Here is a 25,465-nt window from a genome sequence, read left to right as displayed (position 1 = left end):
ACTGATACCTTTCAACAATGAGATCCCTTTGATGCTTTGTAAGCTCTCTGTGAACTATGTTTTTTGCTGTAGCAGGCAACTGGGTAAATGTCAGGGAAATCCTACTAGGACAGCTGCACTTTATTTGGGATTAATCAGAGTCTCTTGAATAGATGGCAGGTATGTACCCAAGAAGACTGAATGCTGTAATTAAAGCAAAAGGTGCTACAACCAAGTATTAGTTTATGGGTTTGCACACATATTTTTTCCCCTAACAGATTTGTTTTTCAATTGAATTGCACAGGTTATAGGTCTCATTAAAGGTAGGAATAGTTTTGAAATGATTTATTGTGGTTTCATTTTTTATATCGCAAAACCCTGGCATTTTAACAGGGGGTGTATACACTTTTTTTATATCCACTGTATCTGAAATTCAGAATTGTATACTGCATAAATAATTTTCTTACTGGAAACAACAGAAAACTACCTATTTCCAACAGTACGTTATGCCTCAGCCATACTCATTAACCTACACTCCAATATGACTACTAAGCTAAACCAGTACTGCAATAAATTTGCAAAATTTGCATGCAGCTTTCTCTGCAGGTCTCATCACTGCACAGTCCTCCAAAAACTCATATGGCTGGAACTACTTCATCAACTTAGCTACATTCACAATCTGTCTATAAACCAAACAACTGTCCCAGCTTAAAAAATATACTCATACCATACATACCAGCAAGAAGTCTATGATCCACTTATAAATCCTTACTAAGTATCCAAAAACTAACATGTCAGCAGGCAAAACCCTATATGGCTGTCAAATCTCCGGAATATGGAACTCGCTCTCTGTAAACCTAAGACTCACTGATAACCTTTCCTTATCCAAAACACGAACGGACTCATGGCTGTGTTCTTGTAACACACCAGGATAATCCCAACTTCCACCCCCTTTACTTTCCCTCTATGACCTCATCACCTATCTCGGTGATGGATAAGCCTGTTAGAATAATCAGAAGTCTACTGTACAAATAAATTTTACATAATAAAAATGTTTTGTAAATAATTGTATTCAATATCAACTATTCCTGTACTCACTAACTTAAATTCTATTGGAGTAAACTGTACTCACTTAAAATACACTTTATAGAACTCACTCTTACAACATTATTAGCATTCTTTAGAAATGTGTTCTGCTGTTCTGCTTCTTTATTCTTTTCTTGCTCAATAGGTAAATACATTTGAAATGTACAAGTTAAAATGAATGAGTGCCACATATTTATGTACTTGTTTTATGATTCTGTTTCATGTATTATTTTATGATTCTGTTTTTATGACTCTGTTTCATGTATTAATGTAACTCTGGAACTTTTCTCTATGGGTCTGTGCTGAAAAGGGGTTTCAAACCCAGTCACACTTTAAATATGTTGCCATGTGATGAATTGAAAGTACCAATCACATTTCAGAAACAGTGTCCAGTTTACAGTGGTAACATTTTGCCATATTTTAAAAGATAACATATTATACCTAACAAGATACTGAGAGTAGTTACCTGTTTGACATGATAAGTGTTACCACTCATAGAAGTGCAATTAGGGTGGGACGAAGGGGGCAGCCACCCAGGGCTTAAAGTGTTAGGGGTTGCTATTGGCCAATAACCATCACTCATCTCTGCATATTGGCATTTAAATGCCGGTGTTACATTTGTGGTCAAAACAGCACAGTAGTGCTCTGTGTGTGGCGTAAACTGTAGCGGTTGTTTGCTACAAATGTAACATGTAGTTTGCTATAGTGTAAAAGTAGAATACTTTTTTTTTCAAACTGAAGCAGCATAGCACTCAATGTATGGTAACATCTGTATCAACTGATTACTTTAGCAAATAGTTTCCTGCATTTGTAGCAGAGGAGAGCTTTTTTTTCTCTTCACTTTTTTTTGGTGGGGCTGCCAGACTGGGGGGGAATGGTGCCGGGTGCATTACATCTCTGACAACTCGTGTTCCAAACAGATCTGTACTGAGGCCACTTCCTTGGACTATTCCTTTCAGATATAATGGTGAGAAATGGGCTTTGGATGACTAAATATTCTGATGACTGAGAAATGGATAACATATTAATTTCTTCAACATGATTAAGAAAAAACATGCATAAAGTAGTAGTAACCTCACTGTTTAATGTCAATAAATGTTGTATCATAAGGCTTTGCAAAAGTGATAAAATATGATTATAAAGAAAATGGTCAAATCAAAAATTGGCACCATCTTTAAAGATCTAGGGACAGTGGAAAACAATTTAAACATTTGGCTAATGTGTATCACCCAAGCTCAGAAAAACATATTCTGTACTGTATCTAATTCTAAAGTTCATGTCCGATCATCCAGTAAGATATTTGTACTATTTCATACCTCAATGATCTGATCCATTTTGTACTATAGTACTGGGATCTGTAGCCTTTGAATGAGATGCCAGAAACAACTAGATTCCCTCAGTGATTTGCTATTCATACATCTGGTGTTTGCTTCTACAAAATGTTTAACCCCCTTTCACATTTTCACTAAATGTAACTACTAATACACATGCAAATAGATCTTCTACTATTGCATCTTCTGGTATGCACATGGCTAGAAAACTTAAAGTATTCAGAAAGGCTTTAAGAATTGTTGTTATATTCTGCTTCTTATAGTTTATACTTAGAGAAAACCTCTGCCTGGCCTACAGTGTAATGTTTGAGTCTATTCTATTTTACGTCTCTACATGGAATGCACCGCTAAGGGAACTAACACCAGGTCAAGGGACCTAATAATAAAATATTTCCCAGTTATAGAAAACAGTAAAAGATACATTTGTAACACCTTTCAAAATAATGGAATAAAATATCCTTTACGGGCAGAAGAAGCCAGTTAATAACTTCCTTACAAATAATCTTGTAACATACAGTAAGTAGAAATTTTCAATACCAGGTAACAGCAATCGAGCTTGTTGATGGCAGTAGGTCATATGCTTGATAATCAAACTTAAGATCCTAACCTTCCCTTCAGAAAAGCATCCATCTCTCTGTTAACTGGTCCAGTAACTGCATTAGTGAAGTCACCTTAAACACAATAACTTCTTTTTGCCTCCCTCAGTGATTTGTTATTCATACATTTGATTTATTTGCTATAAAATATTAAACTCCCTTTCACATTTGCACCAAATACAACCACTACTACATCTGTAAATAGATCCTTCGACTCTTACATCTTCTTGTAATATGTTAACCTTCTACTATATGCTCCTTACCACTGTTTCTTAACTTTCATTATTACTCTGACTTTCTACAATTTTGTAATGCTGAACTATATTTCAGACAGCATATTTTTCTTAGAAGTTCAATTATTCATCAGTTTATGAAAAGACAATAACTTTTATTAAAGAAAATCAATAAGCTCTTGCCTTCCATTGTGAAACTTTTTGAAATGTTTCCTTCCTATTTGTCTATGTTTTGAATACAAACATTTTCTCTTTTTATATACTATATTTGTAGTAATTGTTTAGCAATGCTCCTAACAGTCTAATAAGAGCTTTTCTTTATGGTCTTCCAGCAAAAATGGGTTATCCCAGTCAGAAATTCTTGTTTAATAAACATACAAAAATAATTGTCTATGAAGCTACATCAAGAAGAAACTCTTGCTGAAGGGCAGTCTGGATATAGTGGTCAGCAGCTCTTCTTGAAGTAGAAGAATGTTAACTGAGGGATCTGTGACAGACACATTCCAGGTGCTGATACTCCAGTTACTGCATCTTCACAAGGTTACAGAAGAAAGTGTGGAAAGCCCATTGAACTATTATAATAAAAGGTGAAGCAGTTGTCTAAACTATGTCTAGTCACTGGAAAATGCTGCCTACTTCCTTTAAAACAGTCAAACAGCAGGCCTGTTTTGTTCATTTCTGAAGTCCCTTTGGTTGCAGTAACTAATATGCCCATGAAAATCAGTAGTGTGTAACATTCTCTTCCCCTGTTGCTTGGTACTGGAACTCATAGGTTTGTAGCTAAGTACTAGGCTAGCTGCTGTTTTGGGAGATTTAAGCTTAGCCAATTTCCATCAAAGGTGCAAAATCAAATCCTGTACCCTGTATCTGTGAGGTAAACATCTTAACCATTATACCAACCCCTTTTCTCTTTATTAGATAACCCCTTATTTCACTAACACTGACCACTATGATAATGCTGTGGTGTTATTCACACTGGCAGTAACTGTAGGGTTGGCTGAATTATCCAATTCAAACTAATGACACTTGAAAGGCAGATTGCGCACACCATTTCCAGTATTATTCATTGCCAAAATTAAACATTAAATGTGAGAAAAAAAATCACTTCACTTGAAAAAAATATGCTTTACTTTTTCAGCTGAAAATTTCACTTTTAGCAACTCTCTTTTAAGTTTATAATAGGAAGTGAGGACATGTTACTGGTATGGACTATGACAAACTGAAGTGCTGCCAACCCAGTTATCTGGAATTTTGTAAATAATCATATGTCATTTGTGAATATCAACATGATTCATATGCTTGTTTTACAAATGTATTAGAACTATATGCTATGAGTATGTTAAAGTACTGGTACAGAAGTGTGTGTGGAACAGCATTTGTATAGTACTGAGCTTCAATGATGTTTCCACAGTGTACCCTACTGGAAAAGAACAGAAATGTATATAAACTGCAAACCTGTGCAAATGTATGTTTTAATAGTAGAAACTAGAACATACAGAGTCAACTTCAAGAAAATAAGTTGAAATTAATGGGTTTTACGATTGTGTCATAAAAGTTAGTTACAATGCAGCAAGGAGATAGGATGTTTAGAACTAGAGTGACTTCTGCATTATGTTTAGAACTAGAGTGCCTTCTGCATTATTTTGTAAGTGTTTTATTGTTTTATGTCTTCTAGCAACAGCAAAGATCTGAGAGATATGGAATTTTCACACAGAGATGTTAAATTCTGAAGTCAGGTGACAAAGAGTAATATCACCCAAGCTAACCCAGCAGTAAAATGTGATATTAATTTAAGAACTCTCTCAGAGAGAGACTGGGCATTTTGTATTTTGACATGGACCTAGCAAGTACATCCACTCATCATCACATCTGCACTTGCTTGTAAGTAAGACTTAGGGCATAGTACCTCTTTTAGATATAGACAGGGATATAGTAAAACTTAGTTTAGATGTTTTCTGTATTTATTTGAGACTGCCCTGCACTGTTGTTTTAAAATATTTCCCGTGATTCTGAACTCTGAAGTAACTGTGCTTGTTTTTTGAGTATTGTCTTGTTCTTTTATTTATTATTAATTATATTTAAACCTATCTTTGTGGCTGATATTTGTGAGACATATTTAAGCTCTTAAAGTACTTGCATATGTATTTGCTGACACTGTACTGGCCACTCTTAAATAGCCTTGCAAGTCTTGGTCAGACTACCATTTGGATTAATAGTAACATTACACAGTAGGATTGGACACCCTTTGTAAGGGCCTTATAGTAGCTGATAAGTAAGAGTGGTTGGTGGCAGTGATAACTACCTTATAGTCTGGGCAGAAGAGAGCATAGCTAGTAAACCTGTGCCAGCCTTCCCCAGGGAAGTGTGTGTGTGTGTGTGTGTGTGTGTGTGTGTGTGTGTGTGTGTGTGTGTGTGTGTGTGTGTGCATGTGTGTGTGCATGTGTGTGTGCATGTGTGTGTTTGTATATAAATCAAATCTCAAAGTGTGTGCATGTCAGATACTTGGGCAGGGACACAAAGCATTGGTTGGACAAAGAGGATGTTTTGACTTCACCACTCAGCTGAGATCTCAACCCTTTAGCTGTGCCTGTGTGGAGTCTTATTGGGGATCGAGATAAACCAGCGCCAGATGGACTGTGGTCTCTGTATGCTTTTAAGAGAAATTGCACTTTACTGTGCGTGTACTTGTCATCCTCCCAATGTGTACATCTCTCACTGTTGCCAGTGGTGAGGATTGAGGCTCCTTGATTATTGGGCCAGTGCAGGGGCATCACATATTAATTGATAGGCAGTGGTGGGATAGCCACATCACATATTAATTGGTTGGCTGTGGTGGAATATCCATATCACATATTAATTGGTTGATAGTGGTGAGATTGCCACATGACAAATTAATTGCCTCATAGTGGTGTGGATATTGAATTCCTGTAGTCTGTGTACAGTGGTCACTGCAAGGTGTTTGTACTCTCAATCAGCCATGCAGTGAACATTCATAGTTTCACATCACAATTGTTTTATTTTTTTTTTTTTTGTTAGCTTAGTTAGTCAGGGAGAGCAGGCAAACATGTCAGCAGAGAAGTATGGCAAGCTGACAAAGAGCCAGTTGGCTGAGATGTGCTAGGCTAAAGGAATGGTGCATGCTAACCAGACTAAAGCAGAAATTATAGCAGCTGCATCACAGGATAGCAACCCGGAGGATAATCAGACTGACCTTGGAGATGCAATACTCTTAGAAAATTGACAGCTTAACCCTTCAACAGAAGACTTAAAAATCCATCTGGAGTTAAAGAGACTTGAGCTGTAGGCTAAGTGTTTGGAAACAGAAACAGCAGAGAGACTGAGACATCTAGAGCATGAGGAAAATGAGAAAATGCAATGTCTGAAGGCTGAGGAAAATGAGAAACTGCAAAGCCTGGAAGCTGAGGAGAATGAGACAGAGGCAACGTGAAAAGGAGATGATGACTCTTTGGCAGAGTCATGGAGGTAAAGGTAAGTAGGAAGGGAGTAACTGAACCTCAGAAGCAACAAAGGTCAGTAAATTTCTCCCACATTTACAGAGGGGGATAATTGTTATAGTTTTATTCATATGTTTGAGAGGGTATGCAAACCATATAATGTTGACAAAGGGCTCTGGGTATGATTCATGACTCCCTTACTCCATGGTAAAGCTGTGACTGCAATTTCTAAACTATCTGATACTGATTGTTTAAATTATAATGTTGTAAAGAACTGTCTTTTAGAATGTTTTAAGTTAACACCTGAAGCTTATAGAAAAAAAAGTTTTGTGAGTATAGATGCAAGGCAGATGAAAGTGTGTGGAATATATTGCTGAACTAATCACTTATTTTCATAGGTGGGTGAGTGTATATTAGGTCACCACTTTTGAAGGGCTGGCAGACCTTTTGGTGAGGGAACAAGCCCTTAGCACTTTGCCTGAAGACATGAGAATCTGGTTAGCTGATAGATAATGCAATACTGCAGATGAGCTGGGGAAGAAGGGAGACCTATACCTAGCAAGCAGGGCATCACTGCACAGGAAAGGGACAACAATGCTGCTCATGGGTCTAAGGAAACCCAAGGTAGGCAGCCCAGACTGCCCCAACAGAGTCTACCAGTAGCAGGAGAAGCCACTAGTCCAGGTACATGTCCAGAACCAAGGGTTAAATGTTTTAAATGCAACCAGTGGGGCCATGTAGCATATAGATGTCTACAGAGGCAAGGTGGGGAACAAAAGGTGGGAGAGCCAGTAAGTGGGAATGATAAAATACCAGTAAGTTGTCTCGAGACAACAAGGCTACCAAACTACCACAAGAGGTTATACCCTATCTTAGTAAATGGGAAAGAGGCCATTGCTAAGAGAGAGAGAGAGCCTCTGGCCTAACCACTGTGAAGCTTGCAATGGTTAAACAGGAGCACTACTTGCTTGGGCAGTCTACTCCAGTCAGAGCTTTAGGAGGGATGACATTCCAAACACCTTTGGCTAGGGTTCACCTTGACTGGGAGGGTGGAAAAGGAAGTCAGCAAGTAGGTCTGTTTGTGGATATCCCTGCAGATGTCCTGACAGGGAATGATTTTGATAATGCAGTACTGTGTGTGCATGCAGTTACATGCAGCCAGGCTTGGAGACAAGCATGTGGGTCTGGTAGCCTGGGGGAGACCCCGGCAGACTGTACACTTGCAGCCAGGACTGGTGAGGTGGTTACTTCAGGGAAGGAGCTAACCTGTAGCAGAGAGACTGAAGGTGAGCCACAGCTGCTTGGGGGTACTGATGTTCCCTTGGACAGAGTGACTGCAAGGGCAGAGGTGAGTAGTAGTGCCCAGGCTGACACTGAGGCACTGCTGTCAGAGGATACCAGACTTACTGTGGGAGGGGAGCTGGGAAGGGTTACAAAGAGAGACTTGAGACAGGCTCAGATCTCAAACCCTACATTACAAGGCCTGAGGGAAGTAGCTAGTGAGGAACTTGATTATCAAGGGAAGGGGGATTCTGTATACTGGGACAAAGGGTTACTATACAGAGAGTGGACCCCTGAGGGAGGGCTAGAGGGTGAGAGAATACAGCATTTGGTAGTGCCCAGAGCCTACTGTCTGGAACTTCTAGCCATAGCCTATGACTGAGACAGATTATGCAGAACTTTTATTGGTCTGGGATTTCCAGAGATGTAACAGGGTACTGCAAGACCTGTGAGCAGTGCCAAAAGGTAGGCAAGGCAGGAGACTAGGTGAAAGCTCCCTTGATGTTTTTGCCTGTGACTGAACAGTCATTTCAGAGGGTAGTGATGGATATTGTGGGGTCTCTGAGTACCCCAAGTTCCACAGGGAAAAGGTATATCCTAGTGGTAGTAGATTATGCTACCAGATACCCTGAAGCAGTGGCTCTGTCCTCCATTGAGGCAGAAAAGGTGGCAAATGCTTTGTTAGAGATTTTCAGCAGGGTAGGTTTCCCAAAGGAATTACTGACTGACAGAGGTGCCACTTTCACGTCAGAACTGCTGGCTTGTCTATGGAAGCACTGTGGGGGGTGAAGCAACTCAAGACCACCCCCTAGCATCCCCAGATTAATGGTCTTGTTGAGAGGTTAAACTCTACACTCAAGATGATGCTATGGGCATTTGCAGACCAGTTCAAGAGGGAGTGGGACAAATATTTGCCCCATCTGTTTGCTTACAAAGAGGTGCCCCAGGAATCCACAGGTTTTTCACCCTTTGAGTTGCTGTATGGGCAAAGGGTGAGGGTACCTCTAGATTTGATTCAAGATGAGTGGGAGGGTGAGTGTGAATCCCACAAGGAATATGTTGTGGCATATGTCCTAAACTTCAGGACAAGGCTCAGGGAACTCATGGGCATGGCCCAGGAGAACCTGGCAGAAGCCCAACAGCAGAAAAAGGTCTGGTATGACAGGAATGTTCGAGCTAGAGAGTATGCTGTAGGGCAGAATGTAATGGTTCTCATTCCTGTCAAGACACAACAAGCTGCAGGCAGCTTGGGAGGAAGTCGTAAGGAAGGTCAGTGATGCTAACTACATGATAGAACTGCTAGGCAGGAGGCAGGGGCACAAAGTGTACCATGTTAACATGATGAAGCCTTACCATGACAGGGAGGCCATTGTGCTAAGTATTTGCAGTACAAGGCAGGAGGAGTCTGAGGGGCATCTATGGCTACAAGGAGCCAGCCAGGAAAATCCCAAATTACTATTGTGGAGTTTAGGGTTGCAGGCATATGGAGAGAGAGTGCAACACTGTAGTGGGGTTAGCAATGCCAAGGCAGCTGGAATCTCAAGACAGGGAATGAGGTAAGGTATTCCCAGATAGGTACAACCCTCTCAAGCAATGTTTCTCAAGGGGCACTTGAAAAACTAGCTTGAGTTTTCAGGAGGGAGAAGTGTGACAAGCCAAAATGCTGCCAGCCCAGCTATCTGGAATTTTGTAAATAATCATATGCCATTTGTGGACATCAACATGATTCATATGCTTGTCTTACAAATGTAAGAAAACTATATGTCATGTGTATATTAAACTACTGGTACAGAAGTGTGTGTTGAACAGGGTTTGTACAGTACTGAGTTTCAAGGATGTGTCTACAGTGTACCCTACTGGAAAAGAACAGAAATGTATATAAACTACATACCTGTGCAAATGTATGTTTTAATAGTAGAAACTGGAACATACAGAGTTAACTTGCAAAACTTGAAGAAAATAAGTTGAAATTAGACTGTTTTATGACTGTGTCATAAAAGTTAGTTTCAATGCAGCAAGGAGACAGGATGTTTAGAACTAGAGTGCCTTCTGCATTATTTTGTAAGTGTTTTATGTCTTCTAGCAACAGCAAAGATCTGAGAGATATGTATTTCCCACACAGAGATGTTAAATTCTGTTAGTATCTGTTTAGCCTGGGAACTGAAGTCAGGTGACAAAGAGTGATATCACCCAAGCTATCCCAGCAGTAAAATGTGATATTAATTTAAGAACTCTCTCAGAGAGAGACTGGGCATTTTGTAGTTTGATATGGAACTAGCAAGTACATCCACTCATCATCACATCTGCACTTGCTTGCAGGTAAGATTTAGGGCATAGTACCTCTTTTAGATATAGATAGGAATATAGAAAATATTAGTTTGAATGTTTTCTGTATTTATTTGAGACTGCCCTGCACTGTTGTTTTAAAATATTTCCTGTGATTTTGAACTCTGAAGTAACTGTGTTTGTTTTCCAAGTATTGTCTTGTTCTTTTATTATTTATTATTAAATGTATTTAAACCCATCATTGTGGTGGATATTTGTGAGACATATTTAAGCTCTTCGAGTACTTGTATATGTATTTGGTGACACTGTACAGGCCACCCCTAAATAGCCTTGCAAGTCTTGGTCAGACTACCATTTGGATTAATAGCAACATTACATAGTAGTATTGGTCACCCTTTGTAACAGCCTTATAGTAACTGATAAGTAAGAGTGGTTGGTGGCAGTGATAACTACCGTATAGTCTGGGCAGAAGGGGGCATAGCTAGTAAATCTGTGCCAGCCTTCCCCTTGTGTGGTGTGTGTGTGTGTGTGTGTGTGTGTGTGTGTGTGTGTGTGTGTGTGTGTTTGTATATAAATCAAATCTCAAAGTGTGTGTATGTCAGCTGCTTGGGCAGGGACATGAAGCACTGTTGGACAGAGAGGGTGCTGGAGGTTTTGGCTTGACCACTCAGCTGAGATCTCATCTCTATAGCTGTGCCAGTGGGGAGTCTTATTGGGGATCTGGAGAAAAAAGGAGAAACCAGCCCCAGACTGACTGTGGTCTCTGTGTGTTCTTAAGGAAAATTGCACTTTACTGTGAGTGTACTTGTAATCCTCCCATTGTGTACATCCCTCATTGTTGCCAGTGGTAAGGATTGAGGGTCCTTGATTACTGGGACAGTGCAGGGGTGTTACAGGAATAGTAAGCAGAAACAAATCTTTTATTCTGCCCTCAGTCAATGTTACTCAATAGTGGCAAATTAGAGTGCCTGGCACTAGACCCGATCTTAACAACTTAAGCAGGAGGTGCTTAAAAATTGTTAAGGTTGGGTTTCACGCTACTCTTGCATTTAACTGGTTTGTCTTTTTCCAAATGTAAGTGCATAATCACCATGCACCATGCACTACAACAAAGTAATCACAGTTAACATTGAACCAAGACAGTCTTGAAAACCTATTATAAGGCAGACACACTAAGACCAGACAATCTTCAAAATTCTCTGGTAACTGGCAACATCACTGGATGTAAAACAGAAACATACTTAACTGGGCTTTGCAAAGAGTTTGTTACAGTTTCATGCCTGTCTACCTTGAGTGAAAATTAGGGTCACCTCAGCTACAATAAAAAAAAAGATTAAGGGTTAAGTACAACACTGTCATTGTCCAATTTAGAATGAACAATCTAAGAAGACCCTCCTTCCAAAACATGCATAAGGATATGGGGGGATCACCAAGTATCCTAGCAAGCATGAGAAGAACACGCCTACTTAGAAAATTGTTTTCATATAGAAGCTGCATGTCAAGACAAACTGTTGACAGTCTGGTTAAAGACAAACATTACTATAGGCCTAAAAACAAGTTTAAAATACAAGTATTTTTCTTATCTTAGCAAATCTCCATATCCATGAAATCAGCATAACCACAAAGACTGATAGTAACAATAAGGTATCATTTAATTGTGACTCTTTCCTATATAAAATCAAGGAAAGAATCACACTTGACCTTATCCAAGTGAAAAGGAAATGCTAACACTAAACCATGAAGTGATTCCCCAGCTGTGGAATGTAATAAATGTGTCAACTTCAAAGTAAGCAAAGACATATCTCAAAGTGCTATACAGATAACAGAAAAACATCCTGTGTGTGTGTGTGTGGGGGGGGGTATCATATAACTGCTGACAAGAATAAAATCAAAAACTCAAGTTTCATGGATCAGAAAATATATCTGGTCGCTTTTTATTTTTTTTACACAGAAATCTAACTAAATCCCTAGCAATCATGTTAAGCGAATATATTGTTAACAGAATGCTAATATCCGAGGACACACCTTTTACTTACAATGACACGATGTAGAATTATACATTCATAAAATCAAGTGTCACACCAGAGCCAAACAAATTTAGATTCATTAGACTGACCAGTATTCTATATAAAATCAAGGAAAGAGTCACACTTGACCTTATCCAAAATGGCACAGCAGGCTTATTTTTGTTAGACATGGAACAGTACAGGTTTGTTAAGGGAGATCTTGCCTTCTGAATCCTGTGGCATTCTTTGAAGAGGCAACTGCAGCACTTGATGAGTAACTAACATTGCAAGCTGTTTAACTTGTTAATGCTAAGCAGCCTCCTTCAAAATAAAACTGAAACCTGGCATTCATCCCACCCAAGGTACCTTTAGAAATTTCTTTACGACAAACTTTCTACTACTAAGTGATACAGTGACAAGCTTCAAAACCTCCAACAAACCTGGTTAACTCCACTAAATAGGCAGAAATGTACACCACCACAGTATCCCAACATGTAAACTGCTGCATAGATGCAACTGAACCCCACAGGAACAAGTGCAGGGCAAACCCCAAAAACAAGCTCACATGGTAGAACCATAATATCAACAAGCTTTGTAATGAAAAGAAATTAATTTTGACCAAAAGTAAAAGCAGTAATTCCTAAAATGTTAGAGCTCTTGTCACTGAAATAACCAAACTCAGAAGCTTAGTAAAATTCACCAAAGCCAAGTTTGAGGTTAAAATAGCTACCCAAGCCAAAGACCATCTTAAGGCATTTTTTGTTATGTTCAGAATCTCAGAAGTACAAGAAATGTGCTGAGTGGATTGTGAATAATGTTACCTACACTGAAACTTAAGATATAGGAAACATACTGGCCTATAAATTTAGATCTAACTTTACCTCTCTCTCCCCTCCATCTGTCCCACAAGATATACCTGAAACTGGCTCACCTCCAGCTATCACACAAGAGCAACTCCCAAAAGTGCTTTTAAAAGCTAAAAATACTGCATTGATGGGTCCTGACAATATCCCTGGATGCATCTTAAACAGCATGAAGCACAACTTAGCCACACCTCTAACAACACTGTTCAATCTCAGCCTCCATTCAGGTTTTGTACCAAGCGAATGGAGAACAACTACAGTCACTCCCCTGTATAAGGGAGGATCTTCCATTGACCTAGGCATTTACAGACCCATAAGTCTGTCCAGCCTCATAAGCAAAGCCATGGAGAGACTTATCATGAAATTAACCAATCAGGACATAGGGAACCTCCAAACTCTAGACCCATCTCTGTTTGGGCATGTCAAGGACAGGTCATGCTTACTCAAACTGGTTGATTTTTTTTAAAAATGTACCAAAGCAATGTGGTACAATCACATACCTTGACACGGGCAAAGCTTTTGACACAGTTCCCCATTCAGGTATAGAAAAGCTTAATAAGCCCTTACATCACCCAATGGATTGCCAGCTGGCTCACATATAGGATGCAGATTATCAAAATAGGGGAAGTTAACCTCCACAAAGTGACCAGTCACCAATGGAGCCCTCTAGGGTCCTGTGCTGGGACCTTTCCTGTTTGGCATATACTTTTCTGAAGTAAAGGCCAATATCAAAGGTCTCTGGCTGACTAAGTTTGCAGATGACTGCAAGCTAGGAGCAGTCATGCTGCAGGAAGGTTTGTCCCAAATAAATAAATGGTGCTAAAATTGCGGACTGAAACCTAATGCCAAAAAATGCATTACCAGACCCATTTGTTTGGGATTTGGGAACTTATGTGTACAGTGACTTAACTTTTGGCCAACATGTGTCTATTGTTGTAAGAAAGTCCTTCTGTATTGCACAGCTCATAAACAAAGGAATTGTGTCTACATCTATAGATGTCATTGCCCCCTTTACTCAGCCCTCATTAAGCCAGTTGTTGAATATTATGCCCCCTCTGGCATGTATTTGTCCAGACACATGCAACAACTGGAAAGCCCAGAGAGAGATACCTTACTAAAAGACTACATGGCTTAAACAACATATCCTTTATAGACTGACTCAAAACCCTATCACTATACATGGTATGCTAGAGATTGCTAAGAGGTGACCTGTGTCTAGCATACAAGGCATCCTCCCATCCATTACTGATGGATTTACTGCACATCAGCAAGTCAAATGGCATCACAAATGCTCAGTCTAGGGACCTAAACCTCTATTGCAATATTAACAGAATGGTTTGGAGGGACAGGTATATCTTGCAGAGGATACCTCTGCTGTGGAACAGACTCCCCATCCACATAACGTTCATCCCTGTCCATATTCAAGTGCAACTTAGATCTATGGGTAGGAAATAGAACATTTACCATGGGACTGTCTTCTGTACTACATTTGAGCAGAGGCAGCTCCTAAATGCTTTATCATATGCATGGGTCCTATCAAATTATCTGTGATATGATCCCAATTATTCTCATTAGGGGTAATAAATAATTATCAACAATGGGATGGGTATGGCCAATCTATAACCAAAAGGTATAGGTTATTTTGAGTGCAAAAATGGAAACTGGCTAGGATTAAAATGGCCCACACCAGCAGCTAACCTAGTGTCTAGATCTAGTAGAAAGGGTTCTATGGTCTCTCTTTATTTTATTGTCGTACTATCATTATTTTTTGTTTTTTTCTTTTTTTTAATGAGTCATTGTATCATTTGGCAAACATATATTTTCCTTTGTTACATAACTGAACCAAGATGTGATTAACCTATGTTTGTATATATTTACCAAGCAATGTTATTGTTTATGTATTTGCAGCTTTTCTCCTCATGTCTCCACTGAAAATGGGCCACTGGCTCAGTTGGACCAACCCGGTTAATAAATGTCAAATAAATAAATAAATAAACTTACCTATAACACATAATACAGAAGTTGTCCAAGATGGTCTACAAAAACACATACATGGTGCCTGGCCTTACCTTTATTTTCAATAAATGTAGCTTTACAAAACTTGGCAAACAGAACATACATAAGTAAATAATATATTTATAGATCTAGGTAAAAGTATCAATACACATCAGAAAAGTATGTCTTGTAAACCATCTAGTTCTAAAGGTCACTGGTCTGACCTGGGGGGTGGGGAGGTGGTGGTGGTCTAGATAAATTTCAGTCTAGAATAATCCATAATATGGTTCAGTAAAAGAATTCCAGGACCTCACCAGGAGTACTGGGACACAGGTCTTGAGATAGTGCTCATCAAGACTCCCTGGAGACAGCTGACCCATGTAGACTGGTTGGGAACAGACTGAAAAAACTGCACTGAGCCACTGTGTGGGCTGACCATCAGCAAAACAAAGTGCATGGATCAGATGCAATGACAATCAAGTGGCAAGCAGGAGCAGGAAAGTTTAAGATGGATTAGACCCTGACAATAGAAACCAGGTCTTGGCCCATAGAATGCCACATCAAAGCTAGGGAAGAAACTAAAGCTTGGCTTTGTGACTGAAAAGTAACAGGTAGATTTAGATAGTCTTACATTTGCACAGCATTGGCTCTTGAGCCAGGCTTCTTAAGGTGGGTGTGGTCTGTCTCTTACTCAAGAACTGAGCCTCATGGGAGGGCCCAGGAAGGTGTGGCCAAACTCCCTGTCTGGGTACTATTTGGATGAAGTTTGTACCAATAAATGTGAAGGGGATTCCTAAATACAACTGTGAGTTGCAGAAAACAGAAAAAAAAACACTGCCTATTGTTTGCAAATATTAACTATATGAACCAAACAGGTATTCAGTGTATTTAACCTTCTTGGAGACTACAAATGTAGTGTGTGATAGGGTACCACCTCAGATTATTAGCTCTGTTAGGAAACTTCAGTACTCATGGTGAATGACAGATAAACCTGGATGGGAGTGACTGACAATAAGGTTTGACTGAGCTAAACCCAAGTGGTAAATTGTTTTTCAACTTCTCTACTTGGCATGGATTATCCATAACAAAAATTATTTTTAAACACAATGATGTTATAAGTGTAGTTGGTACTAGAGCACCCTGGATAAAAGTACAACTTTGAACACTTAGGTCAAGAAAGGTGAAGATTTTCTAACTGATCACTGTTTAATGGTAAGGTTGGTCATCAGATGGCTGAGATAGTAGCTGTACAGATCCAGGAAACCCATACATGTAGTGAGGGTATTCAAGGAACATTTATCTGATGCTTCTGTGGGACGAGTTTAACTCTGGTCTCCAAAACAGTTTCTGCATAGACCTGTTCAAGACTTCAATAAGTGAGGCCATTGCAAGGAGCTGCAGCCAAAAGGTGGGTGGCAGTATCATTGCAATAACCCAAGGACCCACTAGACAACACAGATGAGGTAATCTGTCAAGTTACAGGAAAAGGTTTTCTGCATTCTGTGTACAGAAGGCATCCATGCAATGCTAGCAGATTTGAATGAAAGAAACTGAAAAGCCATGAAGGCAGCAGCTGCAGCAAAGGCCCAGGTATGGAAGGAGTCTGGTGAGATCAAGTAGAATGGCTTTTGGATGACCACTAAAAGGTTCTAGTAAACCATCAGGTGAATTAGGAGGGAAGAGAGGATATTGCCCAGACTGCTGTCAACAAGAGTGAAAAAATGCTGACCTTAGTTCCCTCCTGTCAGATGAAAGTGCCAGAACCAGATGGTGGAAACAGACCCAATTTAGTACATTACATCGTGATGACTAATGACTGACAGTTTTCCTGTGGAAAGGTTGTGGGAATAGATGATATCTATCTAGAAATGATGAAAGGGTAGACACTTTTGGGGTGCCATGGTTAACATGCCTTTTAAATATATGGAATGCTAGGACAGTAACTCTGGACTGTCACATTGGGGTAGTGGTCCCTTTTTCAAAAAGGAAAGTAGGGGGGGTGCTTTGATTATACAAGGATTGCATTCCTTCACAAAGAAAGCATATGTAAGGGTGCTATAAGCAAAGGCTGCTTCTTATAATCAAGCTGCTGATTCAGAGGAGCTCTGAAGATTACATCCTAGCTGTGGAACAGCAGATCAACCATATGTCCATATACAGATATTTGAAGGGTCATGGGAGTTTGTCAGTACTGTCTAGGTGTTCTAGGTGTCTTGTGGACTTAGAAAGGGTATACAACCATGCACTCCAGAAAGTGCCATGGTTTGTGCTACAGCAGCAAAGGATCTTAGCTCATGTATACCATTCAGTCCATGTATTTGAAGAGTGAAAGCATTGGCCACATTATTGGCATCAATTCAAATAATGCAAGGTAAACAGAGGACTCCTCCTAGGGTATATGCCAACTCTCCTGTATGTGATTTTCATGGAAAGGATATAAATGCACAACTATGGTAAGGAAAGTATCCAATCTGAAGATGTGGGGGTTACATCTTTATTATTTTCAGTGGATGAAGCCCTCTTAACCTCAACTAAATACAATATCTAATATTCACTGGAATGATTTACTGCTGAGCATGAATTAGCTCAGATGAAAATCAGCACCTCCAAATTAGAGTTCCCTCCCAGAAAAGACTGGACTGCTCTCTTCCAGTTCAAAGGTTCATAGATAGTCAAAAGAAATGCAGCCCGAGAGATCATTAAGGAGTTTAGCCCAAACTTCCAACTACCCCAGAGCACCATCTGGTTAAGGACTTGTTCAGAGTAAATAAATAAATAATAATTCTGTCACCTTTGGTGGGTTCTAATAGAACCCACAGCCTTCTGATCTTCCAGCACCAAATGTGAGCATGCTATCTTTTGAATTACTGACAGGAGAAAATATTTGCCTCAGGTGGAGATTAGACATCTTGTGTTCTTGTTTGTGATCAAATGTAGAAGAGATCAGGAGATGACTAGCAAATGAGTGCAGCAGTGGCAGTACTGCAGACACTGTACCAGCCTATGGCAGTGAAATGATGACCAAATCATATGAGGAAACTCTCAGTTTACTGGTCGGGCTATGTCCCTATCCTCATTTATAGTTATGAGCTTTGTGTGGTACCCAGAAGGATAAGACTGCAGATATGAGCAACAGAAATGAAGCTTGGTGTATGTGAAAGAGCTCTCTGTCAGAATGAAAACCTTGACAATCTAAGTGGATCTCAGAATACAGCCACTGCTCCTCTGTGATGGAAGTTAGTTGTGACATTTTGGGTGCATTGTGGGGATACTCCTGGGCACCTCCCATTAGAGATGTACCATGCATTGCCTACTGTGAAGAGGTGCTGAGGTAAGCAGAGGACAAAGTGGACATATTGAAGGGTTTGCATATTTCAGGTTTCTTGGGAATACCAAGAAATTCCAAAGGATAAGGTGGAGACAGTTGCTGGAGATATGGAAGTCTAGTCTAGCTCTGGTCAGTTTGCTGCCACTGGACTATACACCAGTACAAACAGTTTAGAAAATGGATAAAAAGACAGGATGGACAGATGTCTAGTTAGTCTAGACAGACCATTATACCATTTAATACCTTGCTGATCTTACTCACTGTTGAATACAATGATGTGTTCTGTAGCATTTGAACGAATATGATACAACTTGAAAATGTACAAAGATTCTTTACAAGAAAAATCAGATGGATGAAAAACTCCAACTATTCAGAAATCTTTCAGTAATTGCCATTATATTCCATTATATTCTTTTATGCACTTTCCAGGTACTATGACCTCTGCCTTATCTATAAGGCAATATCCACCCTTCTACTTAAAACTTTTCTTGGAATGCACTAGCAGGGATTAGAAAACTTGATAACAAAAATAAATTATCAGCAAAAAAGTGACATTACCCAATAACTCCTAAGATTAAGGAATAAGCTGCAAGTTAATGTCAGAAAAAGTCATTCACTAACTTCAAAAATAAAATATCAACATGGTGTTACAGCAGACAAACATTTTGAAGGCCATTAGTTTGTAAACCTGATAAACAATGAAGTGGGGGATCAGGGAGCTTGATGGCATGTTTCAGTGCAATTGGTGAAATGACTCTGGGCATAAAGGTGTTATGGACACCAAATCCTTGAAGAAAACATGAAATGATTCTTTTGAAGATTGCAGTTCTGAAACCCATCTGGCCAAGGTTATAGCCACGAATGTTGTTTATCCTTGAAAAGGAACCTAGGTCCAATAGAGTCAATTTCAATATCCAGGGAATATTATATTTATCTAGCTGCATTTTCTGTGAAGTGTTTTATTTAGGTAAAATGGAAAAGCAGCTATGCTTCAGGATATATGAGCATGATAAAGAAGTTATGTTCTCACCATAATGTTCCATCTGTGTTGTTCATCTTCATTCATTCATTACTGATGGGTGTTGGTTCCATCCTCACAACCGAGTCAGTCTTGTAACAAGCTCGTGCCAGCCAAAAAAACTCTCCAGCTAAGCTTTTACCCACAATGCCCTTCTCCCTGTTACCTCAGACCAAGTTTGCCCATTATAAGTAAGGCAGAGGCTTTCTCTGAGCAGAAACCCTAAAGTAGGAGTAGGACCCAATCCGAACCCCCAGGAGCCTCTGTAGGTGGAAGGTGGCTGGGATGTAATGAATAAATGAAGATGAATACAGACGGAACATTATGGTAAGAACATAACTTTATCTGATGTTAATCTTCATTCATTCCTTACTGATGGGACAGTGTCCCTAGCTACCTTTAGTCCTGGGAGGCCCTTATAGAAGGATGTTCTTGATTTCCATTGAACCAAAGGATGCTCTTTACCTGAAGGCCAAATCCAAGTTGTAATGAATGATAAAAGTATGAGGGGTAGCCCAAGTTGCAGCTGCACAAATATCATTCAATGAAGCTTTTGCATGAAAAGCAACAGAAGTTGCTACTGACCTGTTGGAATGTGCTCTGACTTTGCACGGTTGAGAAATTTTATTTCATTGGTAAAGCAAGGATATACAGTTTCTCAACCACTTGGACAAGGTTAGTTTTGGGACAGGATTTCCCAATTTTGGGCCTGAATAGGACACAAATAGCTGGTCTGATTTACATACTTAGTTTTGTCCAGGTAAAAATGTAACTGCCTATGTACATCCAGCAAATGGAGACAGTATTCTCCTTTGTTTGAATAGTCGGGAAAAAAGACTGGTAGGTCAATCATTTGGTTAATTGTCAATTCTGAAATAAACTTAGGCAGAAAGGAAGGATGAGTCCGGAGTGATACTCTGTCTTTATGAAATACCATGTAAGGGCGTTTAATACACAAAGCCTGGCTGATGTGACAGCTACCAAAAATGGTGACCTCCAGGACAGGAACTTTAGGTCACACGTGGAAGCAGGTTCAAAGGGTGATCTTGTCAGGGACTGTAGTACTAGTGTTAAATTCCAAGGTTCAATGGGTTCTCTGAAGGGTGGTCTGATATGCAAGACTCCTTTCAATAAAGTTTTGCAGAGATGATGGGAGATTAGCGATGAGTCTTGAAAACCATTATGGAAGTTTAAGATAGCAGCTAAGTGTACTTGAATGGTTGCGGCTGTTGCTCTTGAATGAAGAAGACTTGATATATAATCCAAAACCACACTAACAGGGGCTGTGGTGGGGTCTAGTTGTCATTGTCAGTACCAAATAAGGAACCTCTTCCACTTGCTGAGATAGATTTTCCTGGGGGATGGTTTATATGAAGCCAGTAGGATATTATGCACTGGAAAGTTAAGGTTATTCTGCCTGGCAATTACCGGAAGTGGAGAAACCAAGCTGTCAACTTGGGACTGGAGGTGTTCGGGTGAGTCATCCCTTGTGGGTGCGAGATCAGTTCTGGAGTTGGATCCAGAATCCATGGGAGATATATTAGATGAGGCCAAAGGAAGGGAAACCAAACCTGTCATGGCCAGTAAGAAGTAATGAGGATTACTCTACTTCTCAGATGAAGGGAATTTCTAGCGCTGTTGTTTCCCTTTGACTGGGTGGAACAACAGGAATTTGACTTGATGACTTTGGGTAAAGATTGAATGGGACATGGTATCCTCTGGTTATGATCCATTGCACCTATAAATCCATTGCTACTGTTAGCCAGGCAGAATGGTGCAAGGAAAAACATCCCCGACTGCTTCCAGGGGAAAGTAATTGGGCCACTCCTCAGGAGCGCTGATAGGGTTGTCTAGAGAAAGAATCTCTGGAACCCTGATTACACGGACCCCCTCTGCCCTTGTAGGGGTGCCTTCTGGATGAGTTACCCCCTCTGCCCCAGGGAGTATACTCACCATGTGTGTCACGGAAAGGACCCTGCGATTTCTTGTGCCACATCTTTTTGCTCCTCTGGTTCCCAGAGCATGGATGCTGAGGGGTGGAAAAACACATGCCCATGGCAGACAGGGTCTTGCCTCCCTTCTCACACCTGGCCAATGAGTCTTTCACTTTCAGGCTGAAAAGGGAAGAAACTTCCACTGGAGCATTAAGAAAGGAAGACTTAAAAGGGTCCATAAAGTTACAAAGGTGCATCCAGGCGTGACGTCTCATGACAACACCTGAACCTGCCGCTCTGGTTGCTCCTTCAGTGGCATGGGAAATTAGACACATGGAGGAGTTGGATATGGATTCCAGGTTGGCTAGCTGTGAGGCAATTTTGTCGCAGACCTCATCAGAGACAACTCCTTCTAAGGTTTTGGAGAGTTTGGTGACTAAGTCTCTCTGAAGCCTGGTGAAGTGTGGCAGATAATTCAAAGACCTAACAGCAAAAGTCGATGACACAAAGACTCACTTCCCTAACCTGTCCACCACCCAAGACTCCCTGTTTGGGGGGTGGACTGTCTGGCTCTCCTCAGCCAGTTCCTTTTTTGTGGCAGCCGCCACCACCATCTCGTCTACTGGAAGACCCTTGGACCAGTGTGGGTGCTGCTCGTGAGGAGATAAAAGTTTGTCCGGCCTCCGTGGGATTGATTCAATGGTATCAGGACTCTTCCATGCATGCTGCACGATGAGCTGAACCAGCTCATCTGCAGGTGGTGTCACCCAGAAAGTAGAGGGTCGAGCATGAAAAGCCTGCAGGAACACAGACTCCTCGGAGGAGGGATTAGTGGGCTTCCGGTCACCCCTCTGTTTCAGTATTTCAAGGATGTCTCCAAATGAGATATCATCAGGGGGTGACCGTGGGGACCCCTCCCCTTCATCATAGTCCATGTCCTTGGTGAGAGACTCCTCAGGTAAGTCCACGTGCTTCCTCTTGCACATCCTCTTGCATGGTATCTCTTCAGAGGGAGATTCTGAAGAGGACTCTGAAGAAGGGGCACCCTGTGGTAGGGTATCCGGAGGTTCTTGTGCTCGATGTTCTGAAGCAGTAGTTTGTGTCAGCTGGGGCTCAGAGGAAGGACATAGCTGATGCTCTGATGCCGATGGCTTACCTACAGAGGCAAGGGCTTTTTCCATCGCCTGGAAAGCTGGCCCGCCTGAAGAGGGATGGGACCCTGGAACCGAGAAGGACAACTTTGGAACCAGGGTCACACCCCACTCCAATAGACCAGCTCCCAAGGATGGAGTCTCAAGAGGACTCAGTACCGATAGGACTCCTGAGACCATAGATGGCACCACAGAAAAAATTGGCACCATGCTAGGAACCACAGTGCTCATGGTCCAGTCACAATCCTAAGAAAGACTCGGTTCCAAATGAACTGAAGGCCAAAGGGTTGGCTCTGGAACCACAGTGAGGTCCACTAGTGGAACCGAGGCAGTGGGAGCCGATGAGTACATCAGTTCCAGGGGCTTCAATACCTGCATAAATGTCAAAGGAGGAGAATATGCTGCAGTCTGTGGAGAAAGACTTCCAACTCCTACAGAGAGGGGAGATTTGGAAAGTTTTGTAATCCTCCTTGTCATCAGCAGCTGATCCACAAGACGCACCACATCCTATTCTGAGAGGCTCTTGGTTGATTGTGTCGATATCCATGACGGGGAGTCAGGTCTTTCCATGAAAGGGCTGAATTGCTGCCCGAAGAAGGGGTCCACCATGGGTGAATATCAGGTCCTGGCTGTATGGTCCGTTGGCACCGAAGTCTTGTGGGTGGAGACATGTATAGAAGATGTGTCCAGTGTGGGAGCAGAAATTATAGGCAGGCTTGGTGCCATAGTCAAGGCCAGTGCAGAGGACAGGACCGGGGTTAAAGATATCAAAGATGGTACCAAGGTAGATATTACTGGTCTTGGCAAGATCAGTCCCATAACTGGCGCTAAAGATACAGATTTTGAAATGGCACCATAGTTGGTACCACAGACAGTGATGTGGAAATCAGTTTAGGTCCTGAAGCACTCAATTTTTGCATTTTTTTGTTTCGGTTCCTGTTTTCTGTCACCTGAAGGTGATGAAGAAAATGAATGTGGTCTCTTTCTGTGTTCTTTACTGGGAGGGGATGAGCCCTCCGACCCACAGATAGCCTCTGAGAAGGGTGTCTTAAGGAGACCCTTCAGAATTAGTTTGTTTTTCCTTTCATTAAGGGTTCAGGAGCTAAACCCTTTACAAGTAGAACAAGGTGGTTGAAGCAACAGATGAGGAACACCCAGACAGAACACACAAGAGACATGGGTGTCAGAATTCGGCATTTTGCGGCCGCACTGGTCACACTGTTTGAAAACAAAAGCTCCCTTCTTTTCTGACACAGTACTCTTAACAACTATCACAAAACAAAAAAAAACACAAGTTATAGCAAGTATTTTTTTATAGAAAGAAGAAAGAAGGGGAAAGGGAAATACCAACAATGGTACTGGAAGAGGTTACACCTCAAGGGTAGTGGGAAAGGACCTATACCGACGATGGTATTAAAGGCTACCTAAAAAACAGTAGGAAACACAGTAACAATAAACACACTAATAGTAAGACAGTGGGTAAATAATGATAAGACAGGGAAAGAAAAATATCAGACCAAGTAATCTGAAAATTTCCAAAGTACTTGGCTGAGAGCTGGCTTGACATGGCTTTGCAGCAAATGAGATCTGAGGTAACAAGGAGAAGGGTGTTGTTGGTAAAAGCTTAGCTCAAGAGTGTTTGGCTAGCACAAGTTTGTTACAAGGCCAACTTGGTTCCAAGGGCGGAACCTACACCCATCAGTAAGGAATGATACAAGATTAACATCATCAGATTATGATATTAGAAGGAAAGATAACAATAATCTCTTAGCAAGCATTCACGCAAAAGGTTTCTGGAGAGGGTTTTTTTTAAAGGAATCTAAGTTCGATTGAGCTGGGAGATGGGGGAAGACACTCAAATACAGAGAGCTGTTCTGGCAGTCAAAGTGAACAGAGTGGAAAAGCCTGGATTTATGACTAAATCTAGACTCTTTCCTATAATCACTTTAATTTGCATGCTAAATGTTCTTCCTATTACTGGTTTCCTTCCTCACTCCCTTATATTTAACCATAGATCTTATAATTCAGGTAACTGACAAAGTATTTTCTTCTACTCCCTATCCTTTTATAGGGAAGAAACCATGGGAATACTATTTTACTACAACTGTCTCTCAACTCAAAATCACTGAACAGTCAACCGAGACATAAACCATACTAGAGGGATGCTACATGTAAGTGTTTATTTTATTGAAACTATAAGTTTACAATTATCAGTTCCCAAAATGTTAAGCTACATTTCTCTGCACAACTCATAATGTTGCTCTGGTATGTACCTAAATACATAATGTAACAACTTCTATGCAGGGCCGGTGTTAGAATTTTGGGGGCCCCCAGCAAATGTCAAGTTGGGGATCCCCTAACCACTTCCAGTATAAGTATCATCCTGTCAATGCCACCCCTCCTAAGAAACCTTTTAGTTTGTGCTGCAAATGTTTAGTAGTAGTACACACAGACAGACCTGTAGCGACAAGCTTTTACATTACAACAAGTCTATATACCACACTTTGTTGACCCGTCTAACAAAGGGACACTTACAGTTTCATAGTTTATAGTTTCATAGTATAGTACTAGGCTATCTGCCCTGGGGCATTTGTAAGCCTAGCCATAGTGATGTGGCTATTGCCACCCCATGAAATGGTACAAAAATGTACAGAATAAATCTAGAATACTGTGCCTCTGTCTAGTAGTGACACAATGAAGGTCCCCTTATATAATAGAATTAGTTTACTGTGCCCCTGTCTAGCAGTGACACAGATGTGACCCCTGGGGTAAACTTACAATCTCCCATCCACTCATCAAGATTTCTCTTGAAGAGAGTCAGTGAGGGCTCTGCCTAATACGAACTGGGATCCTGTTCCAAAGCATGGGAAGCCTCTGGGTTATGAATCTATCCCTCCAGCATGTCCTATTCATACTTGTGCCG

Source organism: Protopterus annectens, chromosome 13.part0 (genome assembly GCF_019279795.1).
Source record: "Protopterus annectens isolate FY-2018-M chromosome 13.part0, PAN1.0, whole genome shotgun sequence".
NCBI classification, from domain to species: Eukaryota; Metazoa; Chordata; order Ceratodontiformes; family Protopteridae; genus Protopterus; species Protopterus annectens.
Note: the sequence above shows the minus strand (reverse complement) of the source record.